The sequence below is a fragment of the Camelus dromedarius genome, chromosome 16 (assembly GCF_036321535.1).
Source record: "Camelus dromedarius isolate mCamDro1 chromosome 16, mCamDro1.pat, whole genome shotgun sequence".
Taxonomy (NCBI): Eukaryota; Metazoa; Chordata; class Mammalia; order Artiodactyla; family Camelidae; genus Camelus; species Camelus dromedarius.
Window position 1 is genome coordinate 38,301,687 of NC_087451.1, and position 24,489 is coordinate 38,326,175.

At 45.4% G+C, this 24,489-nt stretch overlaps 1 protein-coding gene and 1 non-coding gene across 3 annotated transcripts in view; one reads left to right on the forward strand and one right to left on the reverse strand.

The window, feature by feature from the left end:
• Positions 1 to 24,489, forward strand: part of PRKCA (protein kinase C alpha) — a 360,615-nt gene that overhangs the window by 35,245 nt on the left and 300,881 nt on the right. The window lies entirely within an intron of this gene.
• TRNAA-GGC (transfer RNA alanine (anticodon GGC)) lies at positions 23,843 to 23,915 on the reverse strand. Its single transcript has one exon. It is a non-coding gene; the product is annotated as a tRNA-Ala (tRNA).

The window sequence follows — 24,489 nt, forward strand, 5'->3', positions numbered from 1 at the left end:
GTATGTAGCTGCTGGAATTGAAAACGAATGGTTTTTAGGCCACTGCTCTGTGTCCCGTGGCCCTCTCAGGTCTTCAGTTACAGAGGTTAAAAAATCCGCCCCAGGACCCGGTAGCTGGGTGCGGGGAAAGGTGGGGGGTGAGCACCTGCTGGGCAGTGAAAAGAGATATTGTAACTAAAGCTCGGGCCAGTGTCCTTGGAGCGATGGCCTTTCAGGTGCTGTCAGGAGTCTGCTTACAGCCCAGCCGGGTTACAAATGGGACAGTTTGTGATAACGCTGCTTCTTTCTGTGTTGGGAACTGGCTTTGCACATGTTGAAGCGGTCCTAGGGGAAAAACCTGGATGCTCAGTAGGCAACATGCATTTCCAATGAGAGGGAGGGCTCAGGACCCGATGGCTAAATGAGCCACGTGGGCACAGAGTGAGGGGTCCGTCCAGCCCGGGGCGAACCTGGACGGGAAGCGGGGCTCCTTCTCCGGTGGGTGTCAGTGGACCTTTAAGAAGCAGAGGAGGTTGATGGCAGGGGAGACAGTTTCTTCCCCTTCTTCCTAAAAATAAACAGAAAAATGAAATGAAGGTATTGGAAGATTGTCTTCTACCTTTGGAAGGCTGGGTGGTCACTATGGGTAAATGAGCATCCATAAGTAAGTTCGGAGCATCCTGAGGACAGTTTGTCCTGGTTTCTCCCCTCCCTCCCTCCATCCCCAGTCGGGGGAACTGACAGCTCTTTCTCTGAAGTCCTGCAGTGGACCCTGCTTCTCTCACCTCATCGTACGCTGCAGTATATTTTAACTGTGGATCTGTTTTCTCTTACTAAAGTGTAAATGCTTGATGGAAGAAGCTCTGGGTGGGCGCTGTCTGTCCTAATCACCCCCATACTCCCCACTACGTGGCGCTGAGCCCGCTACACGGTGGGGCTAGTCACCGCATTGTCTGTTGAATGGGTTGGGGTTTGCAGGAGCACAGCCAGATTTACTGGCCGCCGGGAAACCACAGAGTCCCGGCGCCACCCTATTTCCCCCCCTCAGGCTGCGCCGCCACCCTATTTCCCCCCTCAGGCTGTGGTTGGCGCCAGCAAATGGGCCGAGACGGTGACGGCTAGAGGCCATATGGTAGGAACTCCCGCCAGGTTAGGTGCCCCTGCTTCTGAGCCTTGAATGAGCTTTCTCACCGTTGTGGCTGTTCCTTTGGTATGTGCTTCGAGCCTGAGAGACTCTTCCTGAATTTTGAAGATGTGAGTAAAGCCTTTCACCCAAGGCTTTTAGATTTTAACAGCTCAGCTTAAGGCAGGGAGAGTGACTCTATTAATCCTTATTTAAACTTCCTCCTGTGCATGTGACCGTGTCTTAGAAAGGGCTATGGGGAAATATGAAACACTTTGAGTCTGAAAACAAATAGATTCTAATACATGCTGCTAAAGAAACAGTCTTCTAAGCTCTTCTACTGGGGTTAGAAGTCATTAGATGTTGGCATTTAAAGGATTAAGCATGTGATGATGACATGTGGGTTACAAAAAACAAATGCCTGCTCTAACCAGTTGAAGCCATGGAAGTAGAATTGCTATGTAAGGGCACACAGAGCACTTGATGGGGGTCAAGGACAGGAAATGCTGTCAGGCAGCCAGGGGTCTTAGAACCAGGATCTGACGGCACCAGGAGCTGAGCCTGAGGTCCCTCGGGGCTCATGTCCCCTTCTCTCCCTGAACTGCCTTCGTTCTTCTCTGTGACAGCCACTGGGCTTTCTTTCACTTCCTTGCCACATTCTAAAATGGGTCCTGAGTGTGCCAGCCCCCAGGTTCAAATGCTGACAGGAATTCCCAGCAGAGAGCATGGTTGGCCCAGCCAGCTCAGGTGCCCACCCTGAGCCGGTGAATTTTGCCCACAGGGGAAGAGGTCTGGGGAATGAATAGCTTGAAGGACTGACATGAGATCCCAGCATCTGGGAACCATCTCAGAATTCTGGAGACAGTCTACTGAGGCGACAGAACTCAGAGCAAGCCGTAGAGTTCCCTGTTTCCTACTTACTTCCCACTGCTCCCTTTGGGGGACTCCGCTTGTCGCCCTGAGCCCCAGCTGGACACCCATCCTTGTGTGCAGGGTGGGATTTTCAAAGCAGGCCCCTGGTTGTGCAGACAGCCTGGAAGGGCTCTGGCATGCCACGGGTTGTTGAAATAGCAATGCTGTCAAAGTAGTCGAATTCCCATGGACAGCTCTAGAGCAAAGGAGAGGAAAAGGGTGTCCAGAAGGAAAAGAACATTTTGAGTTTGGTCTTTTGAGTTGTGCATTTATCGGGGTTTGGGGAGGAGGGAAGCGGTAGATATGGTATATGAGGGACATTCTCTGTTTTCTCAGGGGAAATAGTTTTATCCACCCACTTCATATTTCAGAAGTATTTCTTAGCTGTGACCCTTCAGTCATCTGTTTTTAGTATCATGTTAGACATTGTAGTTGGTGTACATTGTCAACCAGCTTGGCCTGGCTGCAGGGAAGGTAGTTTGGTTTTCATGCTGTGTTCTCAAGAGATCTCTTTAACAGCTGGGTACCTGTGATTGCATTAAACCAATGAAGTCCCCTGGTTAAAGGGCCATGTCCTACATCTGACCTTTGAAATCCTTTCCATTAAGTATAATACAGGCAGATCTTCACCTCATGGCGAAGCTTAGCCGTTTTCGATGGCTCACTTTGATCATAATCTCTATTTTAATTTTTATAATTGCTCTCGGTAACCTCCCCTCTGGGCTGTCCACTGAATTTGATGACCAGTATCCCTTCCTTTACACAACAGATGTAATCGGGCTGTCTGATTCAGAACGGGAGTTTGCTTTCCCTTCTGACGTGTTACGAAAGCACTGAGGAATTCCCCAGCAGAAACTGTGTGGAAAATGTTTGGAGTGAAGGAATTACAGTGGTGTCAGGTTCTCACGGCTTGCTCTGAGTTTTTGCGGCCGTGGTTGGCTCTTTCCAGAATCTCAAAACAAATGCTAGGATCTCACTTCAGGCCTCGAAGCATCCTCAGTTGCTGGAAACTGTCGTATCAGTGAGACTTGCCTTTCTGTTGTCCTGAGTTAGAGTGTTAAGTAGATAATAGGCCCCTTGTAGCTTTGCTGGTGTTACCATCAAGCATGTCACGTGGTCCATCTTAAAAATTCGTTTCGGGCATCAAGTTCTTGAAAGTTTCTTTTGTGGAAAGAGCTCTTGGGTGGGATCATAGGCACGAACACAGCCTGTTTCTAGATTGTGTTAGAGTTACTTAATACTCATCTTTAGACATGAGAGGGTTCTTTTTTTTTTTGCAAAATCAGTATCTGACTTCCAAACCAACACATACTCTGCTCCCTGTATCGGGCTGTGGGTCCTACATCATTATATAGACAGTGCCTAAAATGCAATTGCTGAATACTGTTGAATAAAAAATAGATGTATGGTGACCATTCTGAAACTCTAGATAAAGTTGTTTATCTCAAGCCAGCCTAAGTCTGACCTGTCACTTGGAGTCTGTTTTGAAAATGGAGGATTAAAACCCCTCTTTGTTTCTTTCAAAAAATTTCTTTATTGAAGTATAGTTTTGATTCACAATGTCATTAGTTTCTGGTATTTAGTGAGTCAGTTACACATTTATCTTTCATTATAGGTTCATTATGCATATATATTTTTCATTATAGGTCGTTACAGGCTATTGGATATAGTTCCCTGTGCTGTATAGTAGGACCTTGTTTATCTGTTCCGTATATAGTAGTTTGCATGTGCTAATTCCAAACTTTTAATTTGTGTCTCCTTTCCTTTCCCCTTGAGTAACGTTGTTTCCCACGTCGGTGAGTCTTTCTGTTTTATAAATAAGTTCATTTGTGTCACTTTTTAGATGACACATAGAAGGGCTGAGATATTTGTTTCTCTGTCTTTACTTCTCCTGGTGTGATCATCTCCAGGTCCATCCATGTTGCTAAAAATGGCATTACTTCCTCTTATGTTAATTGTGGTCTGAAGTCCTGGACCAACCTTCGATCACTGAGGTTCCTTAACCCACGGAAGACTGGGATTTTTTTTTCCTGCTTTTTTTTTTTTTGCACTAGGACTGCCTACTTGAGTAATTAGTTTAAGCTCTCCCTGCTTAGGCCACTAATCCTATTTCTCCAGCCGAGAAGCAGCAGGGTAATAGTAATGTGTCCTATAGCTATTAAAAGATGATGCTGCCTTGCACATAAAATGCTTATGTTTTTCTCTGCAGAAGGATGATTAAGCAGAAATTTAGTTTTCATTTATGCTTTTGCCTTTTCGTGATGTTTCTTTTATCTTCTAGTGTAGTCAGGGGGAAACACAATTTTTATTGTCATCACTGATACTGTTTGCAGCTTCCTAACAGGATTCTTTCTTTCTCCTACGTGCTTACACTTTAACCAACCCATTATGAACCCTAGTTGCCAGAGGGGGAGAAAAGACTGAAAATTGAAACGATCTTTGGCATGTGGTATTATTTTCTGAAAGATTAATTTGAAGTAAGCACGTTTTGTGGTATCTGCTGACAATATTCTCCAAATTCCTGAGGTCAAATTTTCTCATTGAATACCTGCCCTGCCCCCTTTTTTATATATGCAGGAAAGGCTTCGTTAAAATTGAGGCCATTCTAGTTCAATCACAAGCAGGCAGTGAACCCAGATCCTCTAAAACCCCTGCTGAATGTGCTAATGGAAACCAAGAGAAGTGCTAATGAAAGGGAGGTGGTGAGACTGCTGTTGCCGATAGACTTGACTGGTAAACTTTGAGGGTTTTTGGAGTTAAGCATTGAAACTGCATGTTCAGTGGTGCTGCAACGCCTGATGTATTTCTCCTTCTGCTGCTGGGTCTTGAATTCCCATCACTAAATTCCAGTCTGATGGGAACATCGATGTTACTTCATTCTGTGACGTTTTTTTGGATTCTCTAGAATATTTTGTCAGCACCATTATCATGGCCGTCTTCGTCATTTTGAGTCATTTTACCCTCTTACCCAGTTTCTGAGAATCATCCTTTAGGAAGTAATCTTGACTATGGAAGATTTTTGCGTGATAAACTTGCCCATTGCTGCTTTGCTTAAAGTAGCAAGATACGGGAAGCATCCTTTATGTCCAGTTTTAACGGAAATGATTTAGTGATCAGTACTGTACATTCAAGTAGACTACATTCTTTTTTCAAATTGCCATTTAAGATGAATATGAAAAAAAATGGTCATGGAAACATACCATGCCACTTACAAGAAATTAAATTATATTTGCAGTATGATTAGTGATGAAAAAATCTCCGGGTAAAACCTGAATGGTGATAACTGATAGCTGACTTCATCGTTTTCCTCGGTCTTTGTGGTTTTAATTTCTTAAAAGGAACCACATTTGTAGAATGAAACACTGTATAGATATTTTAAAGTGCACAAGACATAGTTTGAAATGGATGCTTAGGTAATAAAAGTAACTCTTAAAATGAATCCTTTTGGGTATTGAAGACTCTCTTGTGTGATTGGAGACAGGGCTGCTAGGAGGTAAAAGTGCCCAGTTAGTGGCTCTCAGGTGGGGTCTCAGAGCCCCTTAGAGTGTGGGCTCTAAGCAAGGGGTACAGGAATTGGTGGAAAGAGGCAGGGAGGGTGGGTGCTCAGAACAGGTGGGAGGAGCTCACCAAAGGCACCTGTGGTCTCAGTCACACTGTGTCTTGGAACAGCTCTCTTGAATTTATCTTTGTTTTTTATTACCATTATAGTTTTTAATGCTATGAGTTGTGAATGCAGAGTCAACGCTGAATAAGAGTCGGGTCTGTCCTGATAGTAGAGGCAGCAGAGGCGTCAACACATCCCAATAAATAATAATAAATTGAAAACTGAGATTTAATATGTACGTACTTGGTGACCATCATGAGAAAATAAATGGTTTTATTTAAAGACCCGCTGAATGCTGTGTCGGGGGAACAGTCTGTTGTTCTAGCTTGGAATAGAAACCTGGTCAAGGTTCTGAATGGTTCCTTGAAAGTGCAGGTGAACGGTAGCATGATGGCAGGTAAGATCCTTGGTGTGAGGACATTTTCTTCTGGTCAACTTAGAAGGAAAACAAGAGCAACAAGAATTAGGGCATAATGATACTAAATTGAATTTAAGACAATTATAATCTAACTATCGTGTTTTTGCTCTCCATCTTGTATTTTACAATTTTATAATCTGATCTCTTGAACATTTTCAAAAGTTTGGTAAAATGTACTTGTCGGCATCAGTGGAGTTCTTATACTTCTTGAGGGCTGAATTGAAAGATGATTTCCCTAAAGGCAGATGATCTTTTGACTGTAATTGGATGATCTGTCATCTTGGGTACTAAGTGGGCTTCATGGATGCTTTGTGTCAGTGGCTGCAAAATGAATTAGCTCCTTGAGGTGAGAGGCCAGATTTGTTCTCCTTTGTCCTTCCGGTGCCTAGAACATTCTTTGCACGTAGTAATGAATCGATGGTAAATGACTAGCCTACCTGGTTCCTTAAAGATACAAGCCTCAAGCTAACCTGGTGAGAAAAGCACGACCTCTTTGCTCTCTGTACTGCGACAGATTTCAGTAACCCGTGGGAATGCAGCGGTGCTCCTCCCCCGTCGGCATGCAAAGCGTGTACCAGCACCTCCTTATTCTTCTCAGGCTTTATTTGTCTCCCTCTCCCAGTGATGGCACATTTGCTCAGCTCAGATAAATTCATCGTCTCCCTGTGGCTGACTCATGTAGTACGAGTAGAGTCCAAATGGCCCCACTCACACAAAGAAAAGTCTCATATTTTCACACGAACAGTCATGTTCTTCTGCTTGATTTCCGTAGGTGCGTCTGTCATGTCAGTCTGAGGAGCTGGAAGGAAATTTAACAGGGTGGTAGGATGAGAGGACCTTAGCGGTTCTGGGAAGGACATGTTTCACCTTGACAAATGAAGTGAGCCTAAAATTTGCCATGAGCTGTAACTTCCAACAAAGTCTTAGTCCTCTCTCTCATTGGTGGTTGGCTTTGTCTCTGCTGAGCTCACCTTGAAACGAAAAGTTGTTTGGAAATTCAGTATAAAATTTTCAAGGTTTACCTTTCCCAACATGCATCTGGAAAGAGCCACCTAAATTTAGAAGTGTGACATTTCGATGTTAGGAAACTTATGGCCCTCGGTAAACAGAACTTCCCAGATTCTTGAATGGCACCAACTTTCATCCCTAACAGCCTGTGGCCACGGAGAGGTCTCACTTTAATTCTTGGAAAACATATACTCATCAGAAACGATGAATTTGTTAGTGATTTTTAAATCTGACCAGCAAGTTTCTCCTAAAGAAAAAAAAAAAATCATGGTTTATATTTAGAACTGGATTCGATACACAGAAAACTGCTTTCCCTGCCTCCTTTGGACTGTATCACACCGTGTAATGACATAAACCTCTCAGTAGCTGTAAAACGGACAGGATTAAGGCCTCAGCTTATTGACAGAAGGGGCCCTGCCTGGCGACATGGGTCTGAAATTCCGGAGGGCTTTTATTCTTGGGCTTATAGTCATCTGAAGAGAAGACTTGGTTGTATTTGGCAGAACATCCCTGGTGGGGGTGGGGTGTGCAGATTATGCAAGAAGAAGGGGTGTGAAGGATGTTGGTGAATAACTCAGTGAATTGTGTCCCAAATACAATTCACTCTAGGCCAGCACCAAAAGTATTTCAGATTTTTAGGCTTCTCTCGGGGAGTTGGGAGCAGAAAAGGATTATAGAAATATTTATAGTAGGCATGAACTTGCACATAAACTCAAAGTACTTTAAGCAGGCATGCTGCAATTATTCTTCTACAGAAACTGGAATAAGTAATTATTTCTTGTAGCCTCAGACTGTTTAACTCCTGTTAAACCGTTGCTCATGGTTTAAATGTCTCTTTAGCTCTGTTTTTCACCCCTTAAATGTAATGTTCCTTAGACCTAGCAGTGATGGCCAGGATGTCTCTGAAGACAGACATATTCATGAGTAGAGTTGGGACTGTTTCGTTATCTCTGTAGCAGCAGTTGGAACGGCACAAAAGCCCTTCTTTTCAAAATAACTTTTCCTCTCAAATGTTGCTGGGGTTGGTGACTGAGACCCTAAGTGGATTTTGCTTCTTGGTAGTAAGTAAGTTGGAAGAGCTTCCACAGCTTTTCAGTTCAGCAAACCTTGAGAACCTTTCACATGGGCTGAAGGGTGAGTATTGAGTGAGGTTGATTCAAACTAGGTCCCCTTAGTTGATGGGAAGCCCCATCCAACACTGGGGGTGGAAAGACCAGGAGGCATCTTTTCTCCAGGCGAGTTTTAGTTGCTCACAAGAGAAACGCCAGCGGTTTCCTTGTAGGCTTTGCCCCAGTATTCTGTTATGTGCTTGGCAGGCATGGCCCCGTTTCCCCAGCTCGACTCAGGAGTTGGGAGGTGGGACATGGATTGGAAGAAACCTGGACGCGGGTGAGGTGCTGTAAACGTTTGCTTGTGGCGGCAGTGAGCCAGGGTGATTGACGGGGAAGGCCCGGCTCTGGCACAGATGCTTTGCGAGCCTGCAGGCAGGTGAGATGGAAGCGATAAAGGGGGCTTCTGCTTAGCATCTTCCTCTGCACATCTTCATGGAACGTCTCAAAGCCACCCTGTCCATCTGAACCGGATGGTGCAGCTTCTTGGCTCTTCCGGCTCTGAGTTGAACCCAGGGCTTGAACAGCTGAGCTGGTGGCTGGTCGGTCCCAAAGCGGCACTTTGAAAGAGTCTCGGTGAAGTGCGGGAGGGGGTCAGGGAATGAGTTTGGAGCATTTTCTTCTTTTGGTTGAAGCAATCGGGGGTACAGTCGTCATTTTGTTGTGCTTTCCTTTTTGTTTTGAGTGGATGATTAAAAATAGGAGGGAAGTTAAGTTACAGTAAGCCATCAATGATCTGTGACTATGTGGTTTTCATCGAGGATTATTTGCAAGACTCCAAGGCCTTGAACACCGCTTGGCTGGGCCCAGGGCCGTAGACCAGAGGATCTTCCCGAAAGGGAAGCCAGTCTGAGTGAGTGAACTTGGCCCCGTGTCTGTTGGTGACTTCTCTCTGGAGCCCAGAAAGCAACAAGCTGTTTAGGTTACAGCATCCTTTTTGGATCTTGAGGCTTCAGAGGCCAGAACAGATCATCTCTTTATCCTTCTTGTCATTCTTTCTAGAGGCAGGCACGTTGATTTTTTTTCTTCTCTTGGCTAACAGCATGGCGTCTTCCTGGTCTTCCTTGTTCTGCCTTTCAACTAGTTGTCTTTTATTAAATGTGGTCCCTGCTTTTTGAATGTCCAGATGTGTAGACTGACTTCAGCTTGCCACTAAGAAATCGGGTAAGTCAGATGGGTCTGTGTGGGTGGTGGTGGTCCACACAGCAGTGCTGGGCGATAGCACGGTCTCTGGGCCAGGCGCTGTTCTAAGCTCCCTTCGACTCCGTGGAGTCTGGCTCACAGGGCAGTGAGGGGTGATTCCCTAGTCCTGCTGCAGAGGCTTCCTCTCCTGACAGTCTCAGCTCCTGCTGTGCTGAGCCACTCACACAGTCTAGGAGTTGAGCTCTCTCACCTTCACCTTTTACTGCTGCTGCTTTGGGTAGAATCCCACCGCAGGCCCTGCCCTCAGCCTTGTTGACACCTCTTGGTTCTTCAGGTCGGGTATTTCCCTGTCCTCTGCCCGGTTGTCCCATAACCTCCAGTGTTAGGCGTCTGTCCTGAAACTGTCTGGTGTTTGATGCCTTCACTGCATCCTGAGCTCCTTGGTGGGTTGGAGGGGTCAAGCCTTTCCTTGGTGCCTCATGAGCCTGGGACACAGAATACAGTGAATACAGTCTGTTACCCGATGGGCAGATCTGTTTCTCTGTCTCCATCCTAGCATGGTGCCTTGGAGGTCTGCAGGCTGCTCAGACGTGTCGTTTTGTTTTGTGATGATACCGTCCTAGAAACCTGATCTGTTGGAGACAGTCTAGATGTGCCCAGCAGTTGTGTTCTTTCAGTTACACTGAGACTCGTTTTGTTTCTGCAGATATGAACATTTAGATTAAAAGGCATTGCAGAATTCAGCACCAGCTAAGCTAGTCCAAGGGGTGTGGTAAGCAATGCACGGCTGCTGGCTGGTGTTTTGCTCAGCACCCCTTGTATTTTACCAGTTCCCATTACATGGGGCAGTCTTTTCCCATGACAAGTGCATGGAACAAATCTTAGAAGAACGAGCAATAATGGTGGGAAATCAGAAAAATGAAGCCGTGGCATGCCCTTTCTACTTGTGTTTTTTTTTAAGCTATCTGAATGTAAAAAATCCCCTCACATTCCATAAGTAATGTCACAACTTAATGAGGCAAACTGTCTATAATTTAGTGAATTTATAGTGTTTGTTACAAGGAAACTCATTAAGGAGCACTGTTCAAATAAAGCCAGTGCAGTTTCGCAGTAAATTAAGGAGCATCTTTGATGTGCTGTGCGCTGGGCCAGGCGCAGGGAGAGGTGCTGACGTGGACAAGCGAGGGATGGGCTTCTTAGAGAATTCCATGGGAGTAACTGGCGAGGGAATGACCTACAGCCCAAAAGGCAAATCATGGTGCACGTCACCAGAGGGGCCAAAACCAAAGTGGTTTGGAGCCCAAAGAGGAGGAGGTATGACTTGAACTTTAAATAAGCAGCTGTGTAAGGAGAGGGGCGTTGCAGGAGAGGGAACAGCGAGCAGAAGGTGGAGGCATAGAGGCTGGAAGATGCTGATCTCCTAGAAGAGCAAGAAGTATAGGAAACGTGGGAGCAGGGAGGGTTTGCCTCCTGCCGAGCCTGTCACGTGACAAGGGGGCATCATCCCTTCCTCCCCTCGCATTTGGGAGTTCCTCCTTCTCCGGGGCTGCTGACTGCCTTTTGTGCATGGTTAACCTCCTCACTCAGCCAGTGATTTTTCTGTCTTCTCATGTCTACTTTTCAGCCCCGTCATGGTCTTCGGCAGACCTCTTCGGATTTTAGACCACGCGACCTTCCGTCCCTTCTGTATGGGGGGCTCAGAGCCCTTTAAAGTGCCTTCTCCCTTGCAGATTCCCTCAGAACTGAGGAATGTAAAATCTGATCGTATCAGGTATTTAAAAAGCGGTGGTTTCTGTTGTGTACACGTTCATGAGTCTCCAAAGGTCTCTTAAGTTGTATAAGAAACAAACACAGCCCAAACATTAGAAGAGGGGACTCAGCATTTTAAAAGCAGTATTTATCTTCGCATCTGGATGCTCCTGGAATAGACTCATGCCTTTGCAGTGGGGTTTTCTGGAGGCTTGGTGGGGGGAGTGAGGGCAGGCTCTGCGGGAAGACCCCACATTCAGCATCATGCTGGATGTGTAGTGTTTGTTGAGCAAGATAGTGGGTATAAGAGGTCGTGGCATTAAGTAGCCCTGCAAGAGAGGGGGGACGGGGCGGGGGAGGAAGGTCTACCCGTCTCGCTGGCTTCTTAAAGCCTAATGCACAGGAGAAAACGGAGCAGGTGTGAGCGGATGACCCAGGCCCCTGGACTAAGCACTTGACGTACATGATCTCACTTAATCCTGTTTCATCGGAGGAGGCTGCGTATCATAAACACCCTTGACTCAAGAGTTCATGCTCTTAACCGCTAGGCTCCCCTCCTTGCTGGTTTTACTCTGCCCTGAGGGCTACTGTCGCTTGCTTTTCTCTTCGTATACTTCATGGCACCTAGAATAAGTCTCACGTAATCCCAAAGGCTCAGTAAATACTTCTAAAACTGAAGATGATTCTCCTTGACAGAAAATCGATCGTACTCAGTGTATGTCCACTGCGAAAGCAGTTACGGGCGACTGACGCTCCCTGATTACCTTACACTTCCTTATTTAAGCACAAGTATAAAACTCAGGCCAATCCTAACATAAATGATCAGCTGCGCACTGTTTAACATGATCTGAGCCATGGCTTTTCTTTGTTATGAATTGAGCGTTGACAGTAACGCACGTTCATGTAACTTATGTTTACGTGCAGAATGCATTTGAAATAGGTCATTTATCTTGTCCTGAGTAGCCAGAGAAGTAGGGAGACAGCTGTTACACGTGTCTATATGCTTTGTACTTTGGCAGTTGCCTTTATGATTAAGACTGTGGCAGCTATAAATGGGCCCCTGAAACTATCCCCACAGATTGTCATAATCTTCCTAGCTGAAAGAAAGCTCTATTTCTGCTTTTTTAAAAAATTCATAGTGTTAAAGACAACTATTATAAAGATGAGCTTTTAGATAGTAACGCAGAGGCTCTTTTTTGTTCATGTTGCAACCTTGAAGGAAACCTTTTGAAGCCAAAAGTCCTATAAGGTTTTCAATAACTGAAACAGACCCCTCTTGGTGTAGCCAGAGTCCTCGGAGGCAAAACTTAAACTGTTTCCGGTTTAAGCAACTCTCCCTGCTAGGCTTTTCACGGTGACATGCACCTGACTAGCTTATTAAAAATAAATTGCCTTTGTGTTCTCATTTTCAGAGCCTGGTTAGAAGCTGACTGGGCAGTTTTCTTTGCTCCAGGCATCATACACACAGTGAATCCGGAAGAGACGCTAATTGTCCCATTAACGGCATTAAGAATATGAATTAGTTGTAGGGAGTTTGTCAAAGTTAAATAATAGCCACGAATTGGAAGGGGTGAGATGGCAGGACTGGAAGGGAAAGGGAAGGATGATGAATGACCCGTAGGCAAGCTACACCGAGGAGAAAACGAAAGTCTCAGAAGCTGGCTGGCCCTGTTGGCCGGTTTCCTTGAGGGGAGGGAAAACACTCTGAGGCCAGAATCTCACGTGTAGCTCTTGTAGACTGAAGAAATTACTGTTGACTGAGTATGATTGAGGGTCAAAGCCAGAGACATCCACGAAAGATCAAAAGTCGGTCTCAAAAAAAATTTTTAATTAAATCTTTACCTAAATTAGTCAATGATTGGAGAAGCGCTTTGGGGACTTTTATTCCATGTTGGCCTTTATGTAACAATAATTTTCATGTCAAAGTGATGGGCTCAGGTGGCCCTCTTCCCCTCCCTGTTTTCAGAATTGTTTTGTCAGGGCAAAACTAAAATCTTCTGAAAACGTTGCTTTCAGGGTGTCAGAGGGAAAGCACATATAATGGGCCTCAATTTGCAGACAGTTTGGAAGTGGTGAGTGTTTTTTTGTTTTGTTTTTTACAGGACCATATTGAGTTCACAACTTCTGATTTCTTTAAAGGAAACAAAAAGGGTTCCAGTGTTCTTTGCGGGAAGTCGATGTTAGGGAGCAGAAAGAGAGAAACTCACTGTTCCCAAGTGCCTGGGCCCTTGGCCAAGAATTTCTCAGCCTGGAACCTGAGCTTAGAAAAAGCTGCTGGGGGATGAAAGACTTAATGGAAGCTTGGAGGGCAGGTGAAAAATTACGATCTGGAAGCCAGGGGCTGTGAACTAGAAATCCCGAGGTGGTGAACGTATCCAGTAAAAGCCATGGCCGCACCTGAAACAGTAGCTGAAAATGAATTTAAAATTTGAAGGCTTAGAATTTGGGGCTTTGCCCTTTTGTTGCCTTTCTGAATTCTACTCTTAGTCCTCCAAAGTCAGTTAAGCTGTTGTCATTCTAAAAGATAGTTTTGGTAGGAAGTGGGGTAAAAAAAAAAGTCTATTTTTCTCCCCTGGTTAAATGACTGACTGGATTAAGTAAAAGCCATCGTAGTAGGAAACCAGTTCTTGGTTTCACAAGATGGGCTTTGGGTCTGAGCTGCGCCCTTGCTGGCCTCATGGCGCGCGGCAAGTTCTCAGTGCGAGCTGCGTCCTGTGTTGCCGTTTACTAAGTGGAGACCACACCGATTTGCAACACGATGCTCAGAATCGTGCGGTGATAAATTGAGGTGAGATGGGAAAGATCCTTGTGCAGAACAGGCGCTTCATAAACTTGACTGGACGCTCACGCTTAGTAAACCCTAAAGAGATATCCCCTCGCAGTGAGTTCCTGGTTTATAAAGCGCCCTGCCCGGGGCAGCTCCCCATCGTAGGTGAGTGACTGAAATTAGGGTACCGTGCTACGATCCTTGGCACTTGTCCTGATGGGTCAGTGTTGTGAGCTCAGAACTCCAGCCACGGCATCCCAGCTGTCCTGCCCGCCACGTGTGTTTAAGGCAGTGAAGCTTGTTCTGGTAATTCCTGCCTTGTGCTGAATTCCATGTGTCTTGGTTCAGATGGTAGCTCACAGGGCGTTTTGACCATCGAGGCTCATTTGTTGACTATTCCAGTGTCTTTAGGCCTGGAACGCATCCCTTGGCATACCTATTTCGTGTTTCTCATTCACAATATAGAGATAGAAAGGGTGACTCTTTCTAGAAGGGCAGACACGTGAACACAATGTTTTAAAATGTTAGGTTCCATGTAAATACAAAGTACTGTGAAAGTGTTGAGCCTCCTGGCTGGTTTAGTTGGTTTTAGAGTGGAGGGGGCAGGTTAGAAGTCTGGGTCTTGCTTCCTGGCCCAGCCCGAATCATCTGACCCAGGGAAAGTCTCACTCTCTCTTTGGGTTTCAGTTTCCTAATCTGTCAATTGAGGGAGTTTCGCCAGCTTATTCTGAGCCCTTTCTTCTCAGACATGCTCTTCTGGTCTGTCCCATCGTTCTTTGACTGGTACCTTCCGCCTGACAGGCTGTGAAAGGGTGGCTGATAGACATTAGGTCAGAGCCGTATTTTATCTCTAATTGAGGAAATAGTTTATAATTCCGCTCCTGTTGAGACGTTCTCCCCAAGCGAAGGCTGAGGTAAACATGTCACATGGGGGTTTCATCTGAGGTTTGGTATCACAGAGCCTCTAAGGTTTTGCCCCTTGAGGAGCTTCCGTGACTAGCCCCATCTAACGAGGTCCTTGCACGTACGGAGGAAGACCATGTGAAGATTGTCCTAGGTCCCAAGATTCTAGCCTAAAACAGCAAGAGACGTGTTTGGGGAGATGGGAAGACCTGTGAGCTGAACTGAAACCCATGCAGGTGATTTCTTCCCTTCCCATTCTTAGTAAGGGGCTGACTGTGGCTAGACGGTGATCAGATTAAAGCAACTGGTGCTGAGATGAATGATTAATAAACTTGGAAATTTTTAACTTGGAGGCCTGGAAGTACTCACTCAATGTCCACGTAGTTTCCATCCCCACCCCCAGATAGTCCAGCAAAATCCATGGACTCATTTACCCTTGAGCAGTCCACTGCACTTTTTCCACCGAATGTGGTACAGTCCACTCTTAGAGAACAGGAGTGAGGGGTGCCAGCTCACCGAGTGTCGGTCTGCTCCATCCTCCCTTTGAGTTGGCCACGTCCCTGCCCCCTGGGCTTCCTCCATCTCCAGGCATCTTTCCTGCTGTCCATCTCCCCCTCCACCCCTCTCCCAAGAACTCTTGTTTACATCACTGCTGTTAAACATTGCCAAGTGTTTTTCTCCTTCTGGTGTCTTATCATGAAGGTGAACATGTAATTTATCATCCAAACCAGAACACCCCTGACAGTGAAGGGAGGTGCACAATTAATAATTAAGTTGGGACAACAGGCATAAACTGGGACTGTCCAGACAGACCAGGACATATGGTCACCCTGCTTGTCACCTGTGCTTGATCAAAGCCTCCTTGATGGTAAGGACAGTCCCTGTATATCTCCATCAGCAGACGTCATCAGTTGATGAAACAGTGAATAAATTAGCTTGCTGAACTTGTGACAGGGGTGGTAACTCAGGGTGGCTAACAGTTACTGAGCGCTTACCAGGTGTCAGCTGTGGGGCAGGCACTTGGTAGAGACGAATGTAATCCTTAGAATAACTCCAGGTTCCAATTTCGATTACATAGAGAATATTGATGCACAGAGCAGCTAATTATTTGCCTGAAAGTGAGGAGTAAGCAGCTGAAGCTGGGGTTCAGACCCAGAGTTGGAGCTCACAGCCCCTGTGTTACCGTTTGCGCTGATAGAGGGGCAGGGACATAGAGAAGAGTGCAAATTGTGTGTTGCCTTAAGCGTGTCTCCTAGTGATTCTCTGGGGAAAAAAATAATTTTCTATTTGTCTCCAACAAAGAAGTACAAACTTACAATTATAGAAGGAGGGAATAATATAAATAGTAAATAAAAGGTAGGATTATGCATCATTTTTATAATTATTCTCTCCCAAGTTCTCCCATCTTTGGCAAAAGAGAATGACCTTTTAAACCCATGGAGAGTTGATCACTTAGCATTAGCAATGAAGCCAGAATTTTTTTTAAAACTATTTTTAAAACAATTTTGGGGAGCAGTAGTAGTTAGGCTTTTTTATTTATTATTTTTGGAGGAGGTGCTGGGGATTGAACCCAGGACCTCATGCATGCTAAACAAGCTCTCTACCACTGGAGCCATTCCCTCCTCCTCTTCCTTGAAGCCCGAATTCTCATCTCCTGATTCCAAGCTGCCTGCCCCACCCTGCAGTCACTAACAAGGTTGAGTGGAGTTGAATGAAGAGAACTGATGGACTCTCCTGAAGTTCAGATCCACATGAGACCATTTTTGAAAGTGATCTTCCTCAGTGGAAAGTAGCGACGGGCTTTGAACCATAGACAAGCAGTCTAGCCCGGTGGAGAGGACAGCCCTGGGTCCAGACTGCCCAGGTTCAAGTCCCAGCTCTTCCACTTCTAACCTTGATCTCAGGCGAGTCATGGACCTCCCTCTTTCTGTGTAAAATGCAGATAATACCAGTAACTCTGTAGGGATTGTCGAAGGAATTAAACCAATATAGAAAGTTCTTAGAATGGGGCCTGGCGACAGAGCAACAGTGTAACTGTTTTATCTATGATCCACGTGCTGCCTTTGGAAAGGCCACCAGATAATACAGTAGAACAAAATTACTGTCCAGTGGCCCAAGTCTTTGGGATATATGGTAATACTGCCTAAAAACCCAGGTGATGGATTTTTTTTTTTCCTTAGAAGTTCTCCTTGGGGCACAAGGCAGCCTCTGGAAAGTTCCTGTCCGAGGCCTGGCCCATAATAGGCATGTAACACCTTCTGTTAAATGCAACTCAATTTTGAAATGAGTTGCAATATTTGCAAAATAGAGAAGTAATGGAAACCACTTAAAGATACATGTGCATGTGGTGCATATAGAGGCAGAGACCCACTGAGTCTGCTTATTAAGAACATTTTGGAGCCAAATTCCTAGGTGGTTGGGTGGCACTTGTGAATCACTGATTCTTTAAAATGTAAGCAGGGATAACATTTGCTCACACATTTTGCTGGGAGGTGATACTCGGTTATGCAGCATTTAAGAAACTTTGAGACTCTTCACTGAATCCTTGTGACTTCATTTTATTTTATTAGGTATATTCTTTGTGATTAACTCGTTCTGAAATCATTAAGTCTCTCTCTAAAAAAAAAAAAGGCCGAAGCCCACATAACTAAGTATATTCTTTCTCAGTAATGACCTGGAGAGTTCCCCTAAGAAGTGAATTGGATGGGTGAGCCGAGATGCTCCTGTTATGTATCGCAGGGACAAGGTGGCAACCATCTAAATGGGCAGCAAAGGGAGGCGGATCGATTTGTGGCTCACATGTACTGGAGCATACAGAGCTCTTAACTGAAAAAGCAGAAGTCTGCCGTCATGGGGAGGATATTTGATATACGGGTAAAGGGAACAGCAGGTTAAGGAACATGATTGTCAGTATTAACAGAGATCCTGTTTACTGAGTACTTACTGTGTGGCAGACACTTGAAATGGGTTATTTCCTTGAATCCTTACGCTAAACCTACGAGTTTGAAGTGTTAGCCCTATTTGCTGATGGAGGTCATGTGGTCCAGAGAGGGAACTGGACTTAACCAAGGTCACACAGCCTCGTGAGTGGCCACCACAGATCTTGTGCTTTGATGGGTGTGATATTGCTCCTACGTCGATAGGAGTGTTTCTTAAAGGCCTTATGAGGATCTACTCCAAAATGTCCACAGTATTTGAGTGGTGATTTTATTTTCTCTGCTTCTCTGAATTTTCTCATTTCCCCCCCAACCACCAGTTTAATAATGTAATACTTATGTAAACTGACAAAATCCTAATGGCTTTCTAAACGTTTCAGGTTGGTTCTCGGTATTACTTTGCCATTCAGGGGTTTACGTGAGACCATCACACGGAAGCTAAACCAGTGCACCTCTGCAGAGGAGGTGCCATTGAAATCTTCCCTCCTGTTCTCACGATCAGTTTCCCTCCTGTGTAGGGCAGATGATCTCTTGGCTTGTTACATTTGGTACCTACATTTGAATGTAGGTAAGAAAATGGACTAAATGGTTTTTTAGCATCGAATCTGTGAATGCTAGGCCTTAGCAGTCCTCCGTTCAAGGAGACCAATGTGGCTTTGGTTGGCTGTTTCACTTCCAGAGACAGGGTGTGGGGGCCAGGCTCCCGCGGTGGGGACGCCGGCCCTGCTCCTGCCTCGCTCTCCTGCATTGGGCGCGTGCCCTTGATCCTTACAGGGACCGTGCTCCCCTGGCGGGTGCTGCCGGGTCTGGTCTGTCTCTGGGGCCAGGGAGGGCTTTGCCGCACCTGTGTGGCCTGGGTGAGGCTGCATCCCAGCGTGCTTCACATCCTCCTGGGGCTTTCCCACCAACCCTTCCTCCACCTGCAGCGCTCACTGCTGGCCCCAGCTCCCTCACCCCCCAGGCCTGCCGTGTCACCTGCTCTGTGCTGAGTGGCACAGAGTGCCGTGTGTGGCTTTCACATCCCTTCTGCAGAAGCGCCGAGGGCTTGGTCCTCCTAAGACTGCCGGAGGCCTGCTGCTCCTCTCCTGGGTTTGCTGCTGTCGGGGTCATGCAGATGTCACCTCGGTCTCCTTTGCTGTTCGCATGGCCTCTTGCTCCCTTGTTACCATGGTACCAGTCCAGCCCAGAGGATCCTCCACTATCTAATTTCCTCCTCCAACCTCCAGTCCTCTCTGCACCTCAGCCCCCTGAGTTAATCCAGCAAACAAACAAGTCTTTGTTGGCCTTGATGGAGAGCTGGATCCCAGGGTCTGTGGGGACCTCCTGTCATGAGATCGTTACGGCTGCCGTTCTGAGTGTCTGAGTGCCCAGCACCTGTGAGCCTCATTCTTCTTGTGCTGAACCTTCCTCCTTCTGCGTGGTTTGTGGCCTCCAGCTGGGTGACAGTTTCATGGGAGCACTTCCCACTGAACGGCAGGGTTTTTGCTCTTACCCGTGTGCTCTGCAGAGGGGTCCTGGGAGGACGAGGCATGGAGGGAAAGACGGGGCAGAGCTGGAATTCATTCCAGTTGTAGGTGACAGGCATTCGAGGAAAGGAGCACCTAAGGCTGGTTAATGAATATTTATTTCCTGTCACCTGGAAACACCCGAGTCTCCACAGACTTGAAGGGCGCTGGCTTTACACAACAGGCAGTTTTTCCGCTTGACTTGCTGGCTGAAGACGGATGATGACTCGGGGGCCGTGCGGTGATGGGTAGCTTTTCCAGACACGGAGCCAGTGGCGCTCCTGATTGGTCTCCTTACCTGTCTGCGTTTTGCATTGTGAGCTCATGACTCCTTGATGAAGCTGGTTTAAGTCTTGGGGAAAAGCATCCAAACGTATTCCGAACATTCTGTGTAAGGCACGCACGTTCCTTTAAGAGGTGGTGTGTTATTCAAGCCTTTGGTGGGGAAGTTCCTGAAGTTGTCTTTTCTCTCATATTTAAAATAGTTGTGTTTCCTCTGTGCTTGTTTTACCCTTCAGGCTGTCCACCAAATGCTAAACTGGGGGAACACAGATGCAGGGAAGAGAGATACGTAAGGATACGGAGGCTCAAGGTAGCTCTGGTGGAAATCTCCCAGTTCCTGGCCGCTCAGGCTAGTCCTGCCCATTGGAACCACAGGGACCTGGTGTGTCGCTTAATCCTTCTAAGCCTGGGTTGCTCAGACAGCTCTGAACAGGGGTCCTGGTACCTGCCTGGCTAGTGTGTTAAGTTGTGAAGGTAAGATGAGGTCGTGGATCACGAAGTGTCGGGGCACTTGTAAAGCATGACTTATGACCTTGGCAAATATTCTGTTATTTACACAGATTTGCTGAGTTCCTTCTATATCCTGCTTCCTCAGGGTGCAGTCCCAGGACAAGCAGCCTCAGCTCAATGGAACCGCCAGGTCCCAGGTCCCGCTGGAAACTGCTGAGCCAGAATCTCCAGGCTGGGGCCCGGGAATCTGAGCAAACCCTCCTGGTAGCAGATGCACACTCCAGTTTTTAAAGCTCTGGCACAGGAGGAAGGGAACAGACAAATAAGGAGCTCAGCCTTGTGCAAAGCTGGCATAGATAGCGGAGGTGGTGGCAGACAGGAGCAGGTGGGTCTGCTGGATTCCGTGCTCCAGGGTAAGCCACGCGGGTCTGATGTGTAGTCCTGGGCGTCTGGGAGAGGGTGTATAGGGAGCCTGCTGGTGAACTCCCATTCTGGTTGTGGAACCTGCACGGCACCTCACTGTGTGTGTGCGGGGAGAGCAGCCTGGACCTGGAACGGTGAGTTGAACCCCCTCCCCACTCCCCTACCGGTTTTGGATGGTACAGGGGGCAGAGAAGTTGCTGGAAACATACCAAGCCAGTTGAGAGATGGAGTTCAATCTCCTGTAAAGGATGTTCCCCCCCACCCCCTAAAGACTTATAATTTTTTTTCAGAGCAGTTCAAGCTCGCGGAAGGATTGGGAGGAAGGAACAGATTTCTCATACATGCCCTGCCCCCCTCACCTGTAGCCTCCCCATTGTCAGCATCCCCCACCAGAGTGGTCCATTTGTTAAAACTGAGCCTATAGTGACACATAATCCCCAAAGTCTATAGTTTACATTACAGTTCACTCTTGGTGTTGTACGTTCTGTGGATTTACACAAATGTGTAATGTGTGCCCATCATAACAGAGTATTTTCACTGCCCTAAAAATCCTCTCTACCTTTTGGTCCCTACCTTCTCCACCCCCTGGAAACCACTGAACTTCTTACTGTCACCATGGCTTTGTCTTTTCCAGAATGTCACAGAGTTGGATTCGTATAGTAGGTAGCCTTTTTGGATTCCCACCTTTCAGTTGCTAATGTGCATTTAAGATTCCTCCATGTCTTCATGGCTTGATAGCTCATTTTTTTCAGTGCTGAATAATAATCCACTGCCTGAATGTACCACAGTTGATACGTTCACCCACTGAAGGACATCTTGGTTGCTTTCAAGGTTGGGCAGTTACGAATTCTGTGAAGGGTAAAGATGATGATTTCAGAGCCTCAGAGTTTCAGAGTATGGTCTGTCCTCCTGCTCTGTTGGCCTCTGAGAAGATGTAGGCTGAGGAATAGGAATTGTCCCAGGTCTACCAGTGTCTGAGCTGGTACCTGATGTGGCACCCAGGTATCACACCTTCTTTCTTGTTACTGATGGTCACTGCTCGGTGTGAATGGGTAGAAGGGAAAGTTAATCATTGATGGACAGTTTTACCCAATGTTTTAATGTAAAAGTTGTGATTTCTTTTTCTCTGCCACATGTGCCAATTTTAAATAACAGACTTACTGGAATATAATTTGTATGCCATAGAATCATCCTTTAATGTGTACAGTTTAGTGGTTTTTAATAAACTCACAGAATTGTACAGCTATCTACAGCACCTAATTTTAGAACATTTTCATCATTCCAGAGGGAAACATCGCACCTGTTAGCAGTTCCTTCCCATTCTTCACTCCCTCCAGTCCCTGGTAATCATGAATCCATTTTCTCTTTGGATCTGCCTATTTTGGACGCTTGATGTAAATGGCGTTATGTAATATGTGACCTTCAGTATCAGGTTTCCTTCACTTAGCAGACTGTTCTCAAGGTTCATCCATGTATCAGGGACATGCGTCAGTACTTCATTCCTTTTTATGGCTCAGTAATATTCCACTGTGTGGATGATCCCACGTTTCACTGACCATTCATCAATTGGTGGATTTTGAGTGGTTTCCACTTTTTGACTGCCACGCATGATGCCGCTATAAATATTCACGTACAGGTGTTTTTCATTTCTCCTGGGGACACGCCTGGGGCTAAAATTACTGGGTCATGTTAATTCTATGTTTAGCATTTCAAGAAACTGCCAAAATATCTTCCAAGGAAGCCGCTCCACTTTAGAATCCTACCAGCGATGCGGAAGGGTTCCATGGACACTGGTTACTGTTTGTCCTTTAGTCCTCCCAGTAGGTGTGAAGTAGTCTCACGGCTCGGATTTTAATTTTTCTAATGACTAATGATGATGATGAGCATCTTTTCATGTTTATTGGCCATCTCTTGGGAGAAATGTCTCTTCAGGTTCTTAGGTTATTTGTCCTTTGATTTGTAAGAGTTCGTAAATACACTGGCTACAAGCCCCTTATGAGATACATGTCTTGCAAACATTTGTGAGCTGTTTTTTCCCTCTGACTTGGTGACATTTGAATCACAAACATAATTTTGATGTCTGGTTTATGCATTTTTCTTGACCCTTAGGCTCTGGTGTCATATCTAAGCTACCATTGCCAAATCTAAGGTCAGGAAGATGTATTCCTATTTCTTTCCCCCTAAGAATTTTACAGTATTAGCTGTTATACGTAGGTCTTAGGCTTCATTTTGAGTTAAATTTTGAAGCTTTTTCTATCTTGTGTTATTAAAAGTAATCTTTGGTTAGGGTTATTGAGGTATTATAATGGATTTAAAAAAAAAAGCTTTGACTTCTGAAAAGGATTATGCTGCTCAGCTATCCTGTTGAAATGACAAGTCACAGGATACCAGAATTACAGGTTTAGTGTTCTGAAGAAATAAATCAATTCCCCAGTCTCAAATTAATTTTTTTTCCCCTGAAATTGAGCTGACTACTAAGACAAGATCCATTTTAGGAACTGTTTTGACATTGCCCCCAGTGAACAATTAAAAAGCACAGAAAAACAAGAATGTAAATGCTAATGTGGGCTGCTTCCTAGGAATTGAAGAAAATTATGTTTGACTTCATGGGGGAAAAACTTGGAAGTATATGACTTGGTGGTTTGCCCATGCTTACACATCTAGTTGTAGAAATAGACGGTATTTTAATTAGGGAGGAAGGAACACATCAACTCAAGTTCCTCATAATGGCCTATAAAATTTGATTTTGATGTAGTTTTAAAGGTTACTTTCAGTTTACAGTTGTTACAAAATACTGGCTATATTCCATGCTGTAAAATACATTCTTGAACCTGTCTTACACCCGTTAGTTTGTGTCTCCAACTCCTCCAACCCGCTCCCCCTTCCCACTGGTAACCACTAGTTCTCTATATCTGAGTCTGCTTTGTTAGTCACTAATTTCTTAAATATCTTAGTTTCGACATATAAGTGGTATCATACAGTACTGGTCTTTCTCTGACTTATTTCTTAGTGTAATGCCCTCCAAGTCCATCCATGTTGCTGCAGGTGGCATGATTTTGTTTTTTTATGGCTGAGTAGTATTCCGTTGTACCTCTATGCCACGACTTCTTTATCCACTCATCTGCGGTTGGACATTTAGGTTGCTTCCGTGTCTTGGCAACTGTAAATAGTGCTGCTATGAACATTGGGGTGCATGTATCTTTTCAAGTTTGTGTTTTTTTTCCTCCAGATCTGTACCCTTGGTTGAAATTGCTGGGTCATGTAATAGTTTGACTTTTAGTTTTTTGAGAAACCTCCATCCTGTTTTCCGCAGTGGCTGCACCAGTTTATATTCCCTCCAACAGTGTACGGGGATAATTGCCTTTTTTTTAATGGGGAAATTAATAGTACGTACCTCCTGGGATTGTTGTGAGGATTAGATAAGTTGATGCATTAAAAGGCTTAGAATAGAGCCTGATGCTTAGTAAATGCTCACTATTTATTAAATATACATTTATTTTGGGAGGTGGTAATTAGGTTTTTTTTTTTAAGTGGAGGTACTGGGGATTGAACCCAGGACCTCATGCATGCCAAGCATGCGCTCTACCACTGAGCTATGCCTTCCCCACATTTTTAATATTGTCAGTATACAGTTAGGCCACCAGTATACCCTGTACTTCTCACATGAATGTGAAACACTAATAGAACATCTTTGAATTATTGGGTGAATTTCTGTTAATTATTCTTGCCAACAGTAAAGGAATAATAAACAGTTCTTATAACTTAAGTTGTAATAATGTTTCCATTGTTTTACAGTATTTTCCTCTTAGTTCCAGTGGCCTAGATTCAGAAAAGCAGTTGTAGAACTGAGCGGCAGGATGGCCTGATGTCAGTTTACTTGTCCTTAACATCAGTGTAACTGGTGAAGTGCTGTTAGGGTTTTCATGAATGGCGCCAGTGATGGTTAAAAGCAAAACCAAACAGGCAAACATGCCACTGGTGTGGAATTTACATTTGTTCCTTATTATTAAAAAAAGAAAAAAGAAAAAAGAACACTCAGGAAAGTATTCACTTTGAAGGTGTTCTTTCTCTCCCAGCCCAAACATGAGAAGCTGTGACTTTGCTAGAGAAACTGTCGGGCTTTTGGGAGCTGGCTTTAGATCAACTGTAAGTCAGCACTTGGAGCTTGGGCACCCACC